This window comes from Suricata suricatta, chromosome 7 (assembly GCF_006229205.1).
Source record: "Suricata suricatta isolate VVHF042 chromosome 7, meerkat_22Aug2017_6uvM2_HiC, whole genome shotgun sequence".
Classification (NCBI taxonomy): Eukaryota; Metazoa; Chordata; class Mammalia; order Carnivora; family Herpestidae; genus Suricata; species Suricata suricatta.
In genome coordinates this window covers 108,521,974-108,533,993 of record NC_043706.1, presented here as the reverse complement: position 1 = coordinate 108,533,993, position 12,020 = coordinate 108,521,974, and the positions used below count along the sequence as shown (strand labels likewise).

General features: G+C 41.4%; 1 protein-coding gene and 1 long non-coding RNA gene across 7 annotated transcripts in view; one reads left to right on the top strand and one right to left on the bottom strand.

The window, feature by feature from the left end:
- Positions 1–4,458, top strand: part of LOC115295432 — a 54,580-nt gene extending 50,122 nt beyond the window's left edge. The window contains exons 4-5 of one of the 3 annotated variants that reach the window (XR_003910394.1): positions 146–351; positions 4,264–4,458. This is a non-coding gene — a long non-coding RNA (uncharacterized LOC115295432). Of the gene's footprint in view, positions 1–145; positions 352–492; positions 575–2,466; positions 2,556–4,263 lie in introns of those variants that run through there. The other 2 variants (XR_003910393.1, XR_003910392.1) reach the window with 2 other exon arrangements.
- Positions 1–12,020, bottom strand: part of NCOA7 (nuclear receptor coactivator 7) — a 146,904-nt gene that overhangs the window by 32,026 nt on the left and 102,858 nt on the right. The window lies entirely within an intron of this gene.

Sequence of the window (12,020 nt, the reverse complement as noted above, 5' to 3'; positions counted from 1 at the left end):
ACAGTCAGATGTCTCATAGTATAGGTCAACTGCTTCCTTGGCTTTGGGTTTCATTAATGAAGCTTAAGTAATACTAGTGAGGTGCCTTAGGTGGCCCTTACGGCATGTGCTACCCTTTAGCTATTCCTCCTCCTATACCTTCCAGCAACAGGCTCACAGCACTGCCAAGACTCTGCTCCATGCTGGGCTGCATCACTGGGCGGCTGTGTCACCTCAGCTGTGCTTCTGGGGGATGGTTCCTCACTGGCTTCAATGGAAAAGACAGAAGCCCTGAATGGCCTCCCTCCTGTCTCAGGGGGTAGGCTCTATCTCTGCTGCCAACAAAGTCACTCCAACCTTGGGAAGCCTCAGGTAAGTTGAGATGAGAAACCTTAGAAGTACGTTCCACAAATGGGGCGTCCTGATGGGAAATGTTCATGTGCCTTCTCTCAGATGTGCAGGGTGCTAGCAAACCCTAACTTCCCTCACCTAAAAACTCATTCTCTCACATAGACATGGGCTTCATACTATGCCTCTGAAGGAAAAGCAAAAGGAATGAAGAATTAAAATGGTCTGTGCCATAAGAGAAAATTAAGGTTCTTTTGGAACCAGTCTGATTACTTAATTCTTTGGTTTCTGGAGACCAAATGGAAGGAATCAATGTCCCTCTTTCTAGTTCTACTTCTGCTCAATTCTCCATCCTTTGTTTATTTTTACAATTTAATTGGGGGGAGCAAGGAAGAGGATATGACTTCATCCTTTTTCCTTCAAGATTATAGTGAGTGTAAGTTTATTTAACCTAATTCTTGGAATGGTTCTTTTTGGCTAACTGGGTGTTCCTGGTCATTAGTTCCCAGAAATCAACCCTGACCTCTGGAGCCAGGCCTCGAAGTTCTGGAAATTCCCTCCTTGTCCCTCTGCAGACCTCCCCTTCACCCACTCCTCTTCCTTTCTGTTCCAGCTCTGCTCTCACCTGGACCCCCAATCCTCCTCTTTTCCCATTGGATTCACATACTTCAGACCAATCTTTCCATCTCATCCTCACTGGCGTGCCCTAGATGTGCAGCTTTGATCCCTCCTACCGCACCTGCCCTTCCAAACACCTTCTCACAGAAACAATCACCTTGCTGACTCCTCTCTTGGGATGATGGATGTTGCTGAGTTTTCTTATTTGTGCTTAATGGATCCCCTACAAATCAAAGGCACCTAACCTTGGCTAAGAAAACCCTCCCTCCCCATGGGCCTCCCTACTCACCTCTAACTCACTTCCTTAACTCTCTAAGCAGGAGCGGTTCCAGACCTCTGCTTTTGCTAGACCTCTACCTCCCTCCCCTACTTGCCTTCCTCTCTAGACAGAGAACTCTCCATTGTACCATCCTAATAATGTACTTCCTTCCACCTTCCCTCTTGGCATTTTTCTCTTCAGAAGAAGGAACTTCTCTTTTACCCATTCTAACCCTCTTGTCTGTACTTTCAACAGTCCTGATGCTTGGTGAATTTCCTCCATTATTTCCACCCCACCTCCCCATGCCTTATTTCCTTCATCTTAATCCACAAACCTGCTTGTGTTTCCCCATCCTTCAATATAAAAGTCTCTGGATTTTGTTTTGCCCTAAAGCCCCCTTCCCATCTTCCCTTCAGAGCACATTGTTGACATTTGCCTTAGCATTTCTTCCGAGACTTCCTTTCACTCTGGAATTCTTCCATTCTATTAACCTTTTAGTATATGCCCTTTGTTAAAGCTGTTTCAGATACTGTCTGGATGGAGGCAGAGTTTTTAACCTTGTTCTCTCCCTTCCTACTTCAGTGAAGCTGATTTTCTCAAAAGTGATCTACTGTCAAACTCAACAGTATCTCAGTCATCATTTGTCTTGACTTCGGAAAGCCTGTTGACAGCTTTTTTAAAAATTTATTTTTATTAAAAAAAATTTTTTAATGTTTATTTTTTGAGATAGAGACAGAGTGCGAGCAGGGAAGGGGGAGAGAGAGAGAGGGAAGCACAGAATCTGAAGCAGGCTCCAGTCTCTGAGCTGTCAGCACAGAGCCCGATGCAGGGCTTGAACTCAGGAACCATGAAATCATGACCTGAGATGAAGCCGGATGCTTAACCAGCTGAGTCACCCAGGGGCCCCTTGATGGCTTTTTTTGAAACCCACTCAGGAACTCACCTGTGGTTTATGATGAGTCACTGAACTTCTGTGGCCTTGGCTGCCTCATGATACTTCTGGTCAAGCCAACACAGTAACGAGTAATTATTGGAACACTGGCCACTATCAGGTAGCAATGGGCGTGGTAACACATGTGAGCAGGGAATGAGGTCAAGTGCTAGCTAGATCTTAGAAAACCTAATATTTAAGGAAGAAGCAATAGAAGTGGTCCTGGAAGGAAGCCAAGAAAAAATGAGGGGAAGGCAGAAGTGACCTTATAAAATACAAATCTGATCACTTTCACCCAGCTGTATAAAATCCTTCCAATGTTTCCCTGTAGGTTTAAGGATAAATTCAAACTCCTTGGGATGCCTGAGAGCTTTGTTTTGTGCCAATCTCCAAAATGTGCTTTCTTCCAGCAAGAGGCTCTTGTACCTTTGCTCTAATATCTATTCTTATGCTGCTGCATCTTTCCTTTATTATTATTATATTTTAAAGGAGACTGATGACAAGGGTAAGCCCAGAGGAGAATCACCTCAGGCTGGGATTGGGGAGGCCAGGGGCCATCAGACTCTGACTGCTGAGGGAGGGGAAATGGCATTCTACCACAGGGAACACGTGCAAAAGGACAAAGCATTTAAGAGCAGGGTGATGCTAGAAGGAGGGCTAAGTGGACACAGTAGAAAGAAAGGCAATGCAGTCAGGTCCCAGTGATTTCTAACTGACGACTGTGCAATGAGGACAGGGCCACAGAGACGCAGGGGACCCAAGGCCCTGCCCTAGAGGGCTCACGTTCAAGGGAGTAAACAAAAATCCAAACACAGTTTCCACAACACAGTGACAAAAGCCAGTAGGCATCTGAGCCAGGAAGAGTGTACTGACAACTCAATGCACAGAGCAGGAATTCCTGATGGGTGGAATGAAAGAGCAAGACTGAGTCTTTGCTTAATGGAATGGCAGGAAAGGGGAATGAAAAAGGCAGAGGGGCTGGGTCACTGGGTGGGTCACAGAAAGTCCTGAGTACAAGATAAACTGCTTGGACTTTATCCTGAGACTATTGTTTTCCAAAGCGTATTAGGAGCAGCTCCAGGGACTTCAGAGGGCACACAGAGGGAACATATTTTATTAGCCACAGATGTACATAAAGAATTCTAGTAGAAATACAACTAGCACATTATACTTTTTGATTTCATGTATATTACTGCTCAGAAAAAGGCTAAATGAAAAAATTACTGAGGTAAGTTTCCGAAAGACAAGTATTAAGTAAAAAGGAGGACAGACAGTATGCAGACATGGGGCTATTTGTGAAGGAAGGTGTGAGTGGCTGACGCTTGAGAAAGCATTACTGCGGATGCTGTGGAGGTGACAGCCAGGGCTTTAGTAGGAAGTGGCCCGGCCAGATCTGTAGTTTAGAAAGACCGCTGCAAAGCCAAGTAGAGAAGGTCAGGAAAACGTAGGACTAGAAACAAAGGCTCTGTTGAGAAAGCTACATGAGTGATCCAGCCAGGAGATCAAGACCAGAGCGCAGGTGCAGCAGCGGACACGGGAGAAGCCTGCCTACATATTCCTCCAAGCACAAAACCAACGCCAGCCCATTTAGTAGCAGTTACTACACCAAAACCTGGTATTCAGGCTTTGTTTAGGTTTTCTGTCTAGTTACTAACTGGAGCTTAATTAGATTCCTTCATAAACTTCAAAGATCTTTATCATCAGCACTAGGCTCTTTTAAGGATTCACTCCAAAGGTGCCATCCTATTCCAGTTACAAATCCCTGTTTAGCAGATAAAGTTGTCATCTGTGAAAAAGAAATGCAAAGAAGGTAAATGATCCAACTTCTTGGAGGGCAGCAGCCTTACCTCAGAGGCGGCAAAGGATTAATAGAAGTAATAGTAACAGTAGTGGCACCAATAACTTTAAGTGCATGGACAAGTTCTTTTTCCCCCTCATAATAACCCCATGAGGTAGCCAGTATAATTATCATTTCTGTTTAACAGAAGAAGAAAGAGACGCTTATACAGAGTAACTTGACCAATATTATGGGTGGATCTGGGATCAACCTCAGGTCAGGTCATATATTGGTCTCAACCAATATACTTCACTATTTCCTTTATGGTTAATTTCACTGTTGTTTCTTTAGAACTCTCCAACTGACAAAACTGGAGGGTTGAGGGATATAAAACCTGATAAAAAAAAAAATCTGAGTTGACATATGTGGAACTTGAGAAACCCAGCAGAAGACCATGGGGGAAAGGAAGGAAAAAATGGTTTCAAACAGAGAATGAAGCAAACCCATAAGAGACTCTTAAATACAGAGAAAAAACTGAAGGTTGATGGGGGAGGGGTCCGGAAGGGTTGGAGAAGAGGGGAAAATGGATGATGGGCATTGAGGAGGGCACTTGGTGGGATGAGCACTGGGTGTTGTATGTAAGTGATGAATCACGGGAATCTACCCCCAAAACCAAGAGCACACTGTATATGCTGTATGTTAGCCAACTTGACAATAAATTATATTTAAAAAATTCTGAGTTGAGGCTTGGAACAAAACATTACTATTCATACGTTAGGTATATATGCTTTAGGTACAATTACAATCTATTTCCTTAAAATTGGCCACGCTGGCATTTTACTGTTACCTTTTTCTTTTTCTCTTTTACTTTTTTTTTTAAAACATAGTTATGAAGCAAAGTAAAAAAAGCATACATGTCTAAGGTAGAGAAAGACCTGAACTCCCTAACTGGTCCCATTTGTTACTAGCTGAAGGCTTTGGGACAGTTCTTTAATCTCTCTGAGCTTCTAAAATGAAGATAAGAAAACCTAGCTCCTCATATAGGTGTCTGGAACATTAAATATACATGTAAGTTCTATCTACTTTCAGACAGACCATTTACAAAGTCCCTTCCATGTGATTATCTAAGCTGCTATATAACGACTGCCACTTCAGATAGCTGTGAAATTAGGTGATTAACTAGTTGTTACTTAACCTTCTAATTTCTGTATAAGTCTAATTACATGAAACAGAAGTTGGTGTTTTGATTTTTTACTTTGCTTTTCTGTTTGGAGTGTCATTGTAACTACTGTATTGTAAATGATGGAAAATAATTGCGTATGTTAAAAAAATATGAAACTTTATAAAGTAAAAATAAAATAAAAAGAAGAAGATGCAAAAAAAAGAATAAAATAATAAAATAAAATCTTGCTACCACATCGACCAACACTTGACCAAAATGACCTAGAAGCAGATAAGGCATTCTTGTCTTATCAAGGGCCACGTCACTGGTAGGAAAAGAAATTGGGGCTATGCACAGCAAGATATAGCCCCTAGATCCACCCACCTGATTTAAAAATTATACACAGGAGCCATCAAACAATTTACTATCACATTGAAAGGAGATGTTACGGTGCAGAGAACGGGAAACAGTAAGATGACAAGGGAAGGGATGAAGAGAGTACAAATGTGACCTAGAGAGTAAGGAAATACACATGTATGCAGTCCCCCCACTCACTTGTATTGTTGATTATAAATTAAAGACAGTCCAGTGCACATCAATCTAAAACTTCCCCAGGCTTCATTCTGAATAAAGCCTGAGAAGCCCAAGAAGGCAAAGCACTCTGGACCACAGAGGCTATATACTAGAAAACTACCACCTCTTAAAACCTATCTCAAAGGACTGACCCAAGGTACTTATGTGAAAAATGTCATTTTCCTTGCCCTGTAAGGTCCCTTTCAGATGTAATATTCTATAGCTTCAAATGAAACCAATGGTTAGTACTGCCCTGGTGTAATGCTCATTCTTACAGGGTCTTAGTGTGTTTATAAAAAGAAAGTTTATTTACAAAATACCAACTAAATATGCTTCTTTATCCTGGTTCACCAAAAATAATGAGAGTTCTTCTGAGAATCTTTGATCAGAACAATTACAGTTATAAAAAGGATCACTTAAAAATAAGAAGAAATTGGACTCCTGGTGGCTTCGTCATTAAGCATCTGACTTCGGCTCAGGTCATGATCCCATGGTTCATGAGTTTGAGTCCCACATCCGGTGAGCTCGAGCCCCACCTTTGGTGAAGTCTGCTTCTGTCTGTCTCTCGGCATTTCATGGTATTCTCTCCCTACCCCACCCCTCACTTGCTCTCTCTCCCCCCCCCAAAGAAGAAAAGAAAAAGAAAAAAGTTAAAAGCTTATGTTAGTACCAACACTGGAGGCCTTAGGCTCACGGCCCATACCTTAGACTCAGCATCTGTACTTTTTATTTTAAACAGTGGCTAATACTTAAAAATTGGGGAGATTTGACATACATATTCAGCTTCTTTTGAAAAAGATGGGAAGGCCAAGCAACCCAAGGCACAGCAGCATTCCGCCGGAGGCACAGAGGCACATAGGCACTCAGCAGCTCTTCCCCGGAGCAGGTGGCTAATGCCAGCCCCCCAGGCTTCCTTCCCACCAGCCCACCCTCAGACTCCTGCAGGCATTTCAGCCACAATAATAACTTTCTGCATACTTACTCCCAAACACTGTGTGCAGCACCCATTGCATGAACTATTGTGCAGTGGAAACAGGCCACGAGCTACACTCCAAAGTGCTGGTGTTCACTCCTGCAGCACAAAACACAGCCACCCAGCAAAGAGCTCCTACCAAGGGGGTTCTTTTTTCACGACTTAGGTCTGGCTATACAGTCAATGATTAACTTGACGGTGTGGCCAAAGCTGGTTACTGAAATTAGTGAAGCATGGCTGCCTGATAGTGCTTCTAGAAGGTGATGATGAATTTCTAGAACTTTTTAAGTTAATAAAAGCAAAAGGTAATGTGACAAGAAAAAAAAAAAACCGAGAGGAAGCAACATCAGTTCAAAACATTTGAAAGCATTAAAAGAAAAGAAAATTGATGTAAATGACTGATGATCCTATAAGTTACATTTGTTTTGCAATTTTCCAGAACTTAAATTTGTGTTCAATACAAAGAGAGAAAGACCATTTCTTTAGGGATAGCTTTGGAGACCTTTTTCTTTTTTTTAATAGTAACACTTTTATCTTAAAACATCACAACAAGAATATAGAATGATATAATTACACGTTATACTTGAAAATCACAGGGCATGGGCCGTGATGCATCTGGCTTCAGCTCAGGTCATGATCTATGGTTCGTGGGTTCCAGCCCCACATCGGGCTCTGTGCTGACAGCTAGCTCAGAGCCTGGAGCCTGCTTCAGATTCTGTCTCCCTTTCTCTCTGACCCTCCCCTGCTCGTGCTGTCTCTCTTTCTGTCTCTCAAAAAAAGAAAAAAAAAAAAAAAGGAAAACACACACACACACACACACACACACACACACACACACACACACAAAGAAAATCACAGCTTCTATTCTGAAATATACCTGTCTGGGCTAAGTAGGGCCTAAGCTGCTCTAGTAAGACTATTCAACACCATGTCTTACTGGCTCTGACAGTCATCAAAGATTTCAATTTAGCCTTGAACCTGTTAAAAACAAGAGGACTTTTGATCAAAAAGTTCAGCACTAACTATGGTTAAAGATTTCAAACTAGAAAACTAGGTTAGTGTTTCATTCCTTTAATTTATAACTGTTTTCTCCAAGGAAAATGCTCTTGAGAGCATCTTGCTTAGTCTTTGTGAGGGTCCTTAGGATTTGGACATCTTTCCATTGTAAATCTAGTTTATTTTTTTATTTTTAAAATTTTTTTAAGTTTATTTATTTTTGAGAGAGAGAGAGAGAGAGAGAGAACGAACACAAGTGGGGGAGGGACAGAGAGAGAGGCAGACAGTATCTGATGCACTGATCAAGTGCTTGGGTTCTGAGCCATCAGCACAGAGCCCAACGTGGTTCAAACCATGAGATTATGACCCGAGCTGAAGTCAAACACTTAAATGACTGAGACACCCAGGCATCCCATGTTGTAAATCTAGTTTAATTAATCTAGAATAAATTTTCATTTTTATGATTTTTACCTCTTACTGGAAAAATAATGCATGCTCACTAAATACATACCCAATATTTAGTGGCAAAGAAAGATACATTTAAGTAAAAGTAGTTTATATAACACCATTTACGTACGCACACAATTATCATATATATAGATACACACATGCTATCATTATATTAATTCATACATAGAAAAAAGGCCAAAGTCTGTAAAACTAAAAATAAATTGCAGTTGGCTTGGTGTAACAATTATGAGCTTTTTCCTCCTTTTTGCTTTTTTGTATTTATCTAAATATTATATAAAGTCTATGCATTATTTTAGTTTTAAGAAATAAGGTATTTAAATTTTTTTATCTATGAGACTCTGGGCTAATTTATTCATGCATCCATCCAATTAACATTTAGAAGTATGCTACATACTAGATCCTATGCTGTTTCTATGACACAATATTGTGAGACACAGTGTCAAAAGCCCCTAGTGGTCCACACCTGTAGAAGAGTATAGTTAAGTGCTATGACAGAGGTGGGGGTACAGTACAGCTAAACTAGACAGGGAACATTTCTTAGAGGAGACATTTGAACTCAAACACGCATTTAGGTGAGGAGAGAAATGGGACAGGCGGTGACGAGGGGGAGCTAGATATCCCAAGCAAGCCAGGCAGTAAGTGTGATTCACATTTCTTTCTACTGGCATCGCCAGTTGTCCATGGAAGGGGCAGCATGGCAGCAAGAGATCCTAGGGATATCAAATGGATAGAATAAGCTGGATGTGGTGCGGACCAGTGTGGGAAGATGACTGAGAAGCAGAACATTCTGGCTTTTGGGACTGGGTGGCTGGTGGTATCAGTTACTGTGATGGAGAAAACAGGAAGCAGGAGTTGTAGGGAAAGTGACAGGGACAATGGTGGAAATAAGAAACCTGGGTTAGGGCATGATTTGCCTTGAATTTGTCTGACCCATGCATGATCCAAATATTGAAAACTATCAAACTAGTGTTTGGGGCTCGGTAGAAAGTTCTAGACTGAAGATGTGTTTGGGGCTCAGCAGAAGGGTCTAGATTGAAAATGTGTTTGGGGCTCAGTAGAAAGTTCTAGACTGAAGATAGCTGGATATGACTGGCATATAAGACAGTTAATTAGATGCAGGCAATTGTGTACATAGTCAGAAACACAGAAGGTCTTTTAAAAGGTAACATGTAATGAGGAAACAGAGGAAGGAAAGATTGGGAAGGAATGACAAAAGAGGGTGTCCAAGAAATGGACGATGGTCAATGGTGTCAATGCCATGGAATGTTAAAGTAAAATAAGAACACAACTATCTTCCTTTTTTTATCACAATTCGTACAGACGCTGCCTAAGGGATTCTAGCTAGCATTTGATTCCAAATCCCAAGCTGCAGGATGTTGAGGGAAAGACTAGGTACTCTGTATGTTTAAAGGCTCCCAGACGGCTTTATTACAAAGCTAAGTTTGGTACCCATTGATCTAAGCCATGAATTCCTTGTTAACTGTATACACTCTCATCTCTATGAAACAGAACACATTCCTTCACTGGTTTTAGTCCTCAATATTTTTAAATTTAGAAACTTACAGGAAATTGCTCCTACAGGAGAAAAAGGTACTAAACTTCCATTCCTTCCTTAAGCCTGTGGGTTACTCACCAGTCAAGTGTAGACAGAGAAAAGACCGTTACCGCCAGTCTAGGGAGAGATCACCATGGGGGGTACTGTTCTGAGAAACAAAGGATTTGCACAGGCAGAGAAGAGAGGGGAAATGCCTGAGTTTAGAAATATTTTAATTTTTAAATTTTATTTTAGAGAAAAAGAGAAAGAGAGAGCACAAGTGAATGGGGGAGAAGCAGAGAGAGAGAAAGAGAGAGAATCCTAAGCAGGGTTGCTTGATGTGGGGCTTGATCCCACAACCTTGGGAGCTTATGCACTGAAATCAAGAGTTGGACGCTCAACTGATTGAAACACCCAGCTGCCCCAGGAATACAATATTTTTAAAAGGTGCAAATCTAGAAAGGTCCTAGGTCTAGCACGCAAAACCCATAAAATGTCCAATCCCAATAAAGCCACAGATTCAGGCAAATGAAGAAAAAGTCAGGAGGGTAGGCCAGTCTACAAAAAGCTTTAAAAAGCAAACAGGAGTTTTTAGGGGATCTGCGTGGCTCAGTTGGTTAAGCGTCTATGTCTTGGTTTTGGCTCAGGTCATGTTCTCATGGTTTTGTGGGTCCAAGCCCCAAGTTGGGCTCTGTTCTCTCATGCAGAGCCTGCTTGGGATTCTCTGTCTCCCTCTCTCTCTGTCCCTCCCCCATTTACGCTGTCTCTGTCTCTGACAATAAATAAACATAAAGTAAAAAATTAATAAAAAGGACACAGGGGTTTGGACTTTAATTCTGATGGCTTAGGATAGTTTTTGTGGCAATGAGACAAGATCAAAACACCTTTTGAGGAGATTATTTTGACCAACACCACAGATTCCCAGGGGAACTGCAATAGAGAATGGGGAGCTGTAGTTTAGGTACAAGGCACTGGAAGAGTCATGTAAGATAAGGTAACTGGATCTTGTGATCCTAGCTTCAAAGGAAGCTAGGGTTTTCTTTGTTTGGGGCCAGAGAGTCACCCTGCAGCATGTAAAAGTTCATTCTCATCAAGAGCCAACAACACTAGAAACAGCCTGAACCTTAACCTGCTACAAGTTAAACTCTCTAACATTAGAGAAAGGACCTTTTAGTCAAGCTTTTTATTTCTATACAATGTTCTGATGAGACCACCTCAATTCGATTAACAAGCATCTGCAGAGTATCATCCATAAAATATCAGTCACATCCTCTCCTCTAATTACTGAGACACATCTCCTCAGATGGAGGGCACTTCAGCAAGGTCCAAGGATATGAATAGATTTGGAGATGCTGCAAATTTTCATTACCCCACTAGTCAAGACAGGGCTTTGAATGTTTGCGGCACTTCCCATCCCTGTTTCAGCGATCTGTCAACCTAAATAAAGGGTATCATTTATACAGTGTCAGCTGTCTGCTGGAAGGTCTGGTTATAAGAATCAAATGGATTTGAGTATCAGTCACAGATCTGATATATGCCAGTTTGAGCAAGGTGTCGAAAATCAGTTATTTGTTTTACATGTCCCACTTTCCTCATCTGCAAAATGAGGAATAACACTGCATGCCTCACAAAACTATCAGGAGTCTTAAGTGAAATAACCCATGCAAAGGACCATCCGAAATCCCATGCCGGGAAAGAGTCAAGGATGGCACAGACTGAGGACGCCACCTGCCCTCACAGCCCTCCCAACTGCGGAAAGTGAAACTTTCCCATGTGCTCATGGGTGCATTACTCATTTTAATTCTGAAAGTATTAAAAAAACTCAGCTTTTGTGAAGTGCTTGGCAATATCACTTATTCTTTATAGAAGAAACTATCACGCTTTCAAAAACAGAATCAACTTAACTTATACATGAGTTTATTCTAAAGGCACAAAATATAACTATCATATAAATCGAAGTGCTTGATGATCTTAATTAGAAGCTAATTAGGGAATATGGTATTTTAGAATAATTAATAAATGTGTATTTGTACATCAAGGCAGAGTAAACTTTTATTATTAAAGGAGTCACCTAGAATAAAAAGCCTCAGGCCACTACTGACCTTACTTTACATCAAACAAATGTCAAGTAACAAGCACCCACTCAACTTTAAAACCATTTCGAAATGCTGATGCATAGGAGCACATGTACCCCAGTGTTCATAGCAGCACTGTCAACAACAGCCAAAACATGGAAAGAGCCTAAATGTCCATCATCTGATGAGTGGATCAAGAAGAGGTGGTATACATACACAATGGAGTACTACATGGCAATGAGAGGGAATGACATATGGCCATTTGTAGGAAGGTGGATGGACCTCGAGGGTGTCATGCTAAGCGAAATAAGTCAGGCAGAGAAG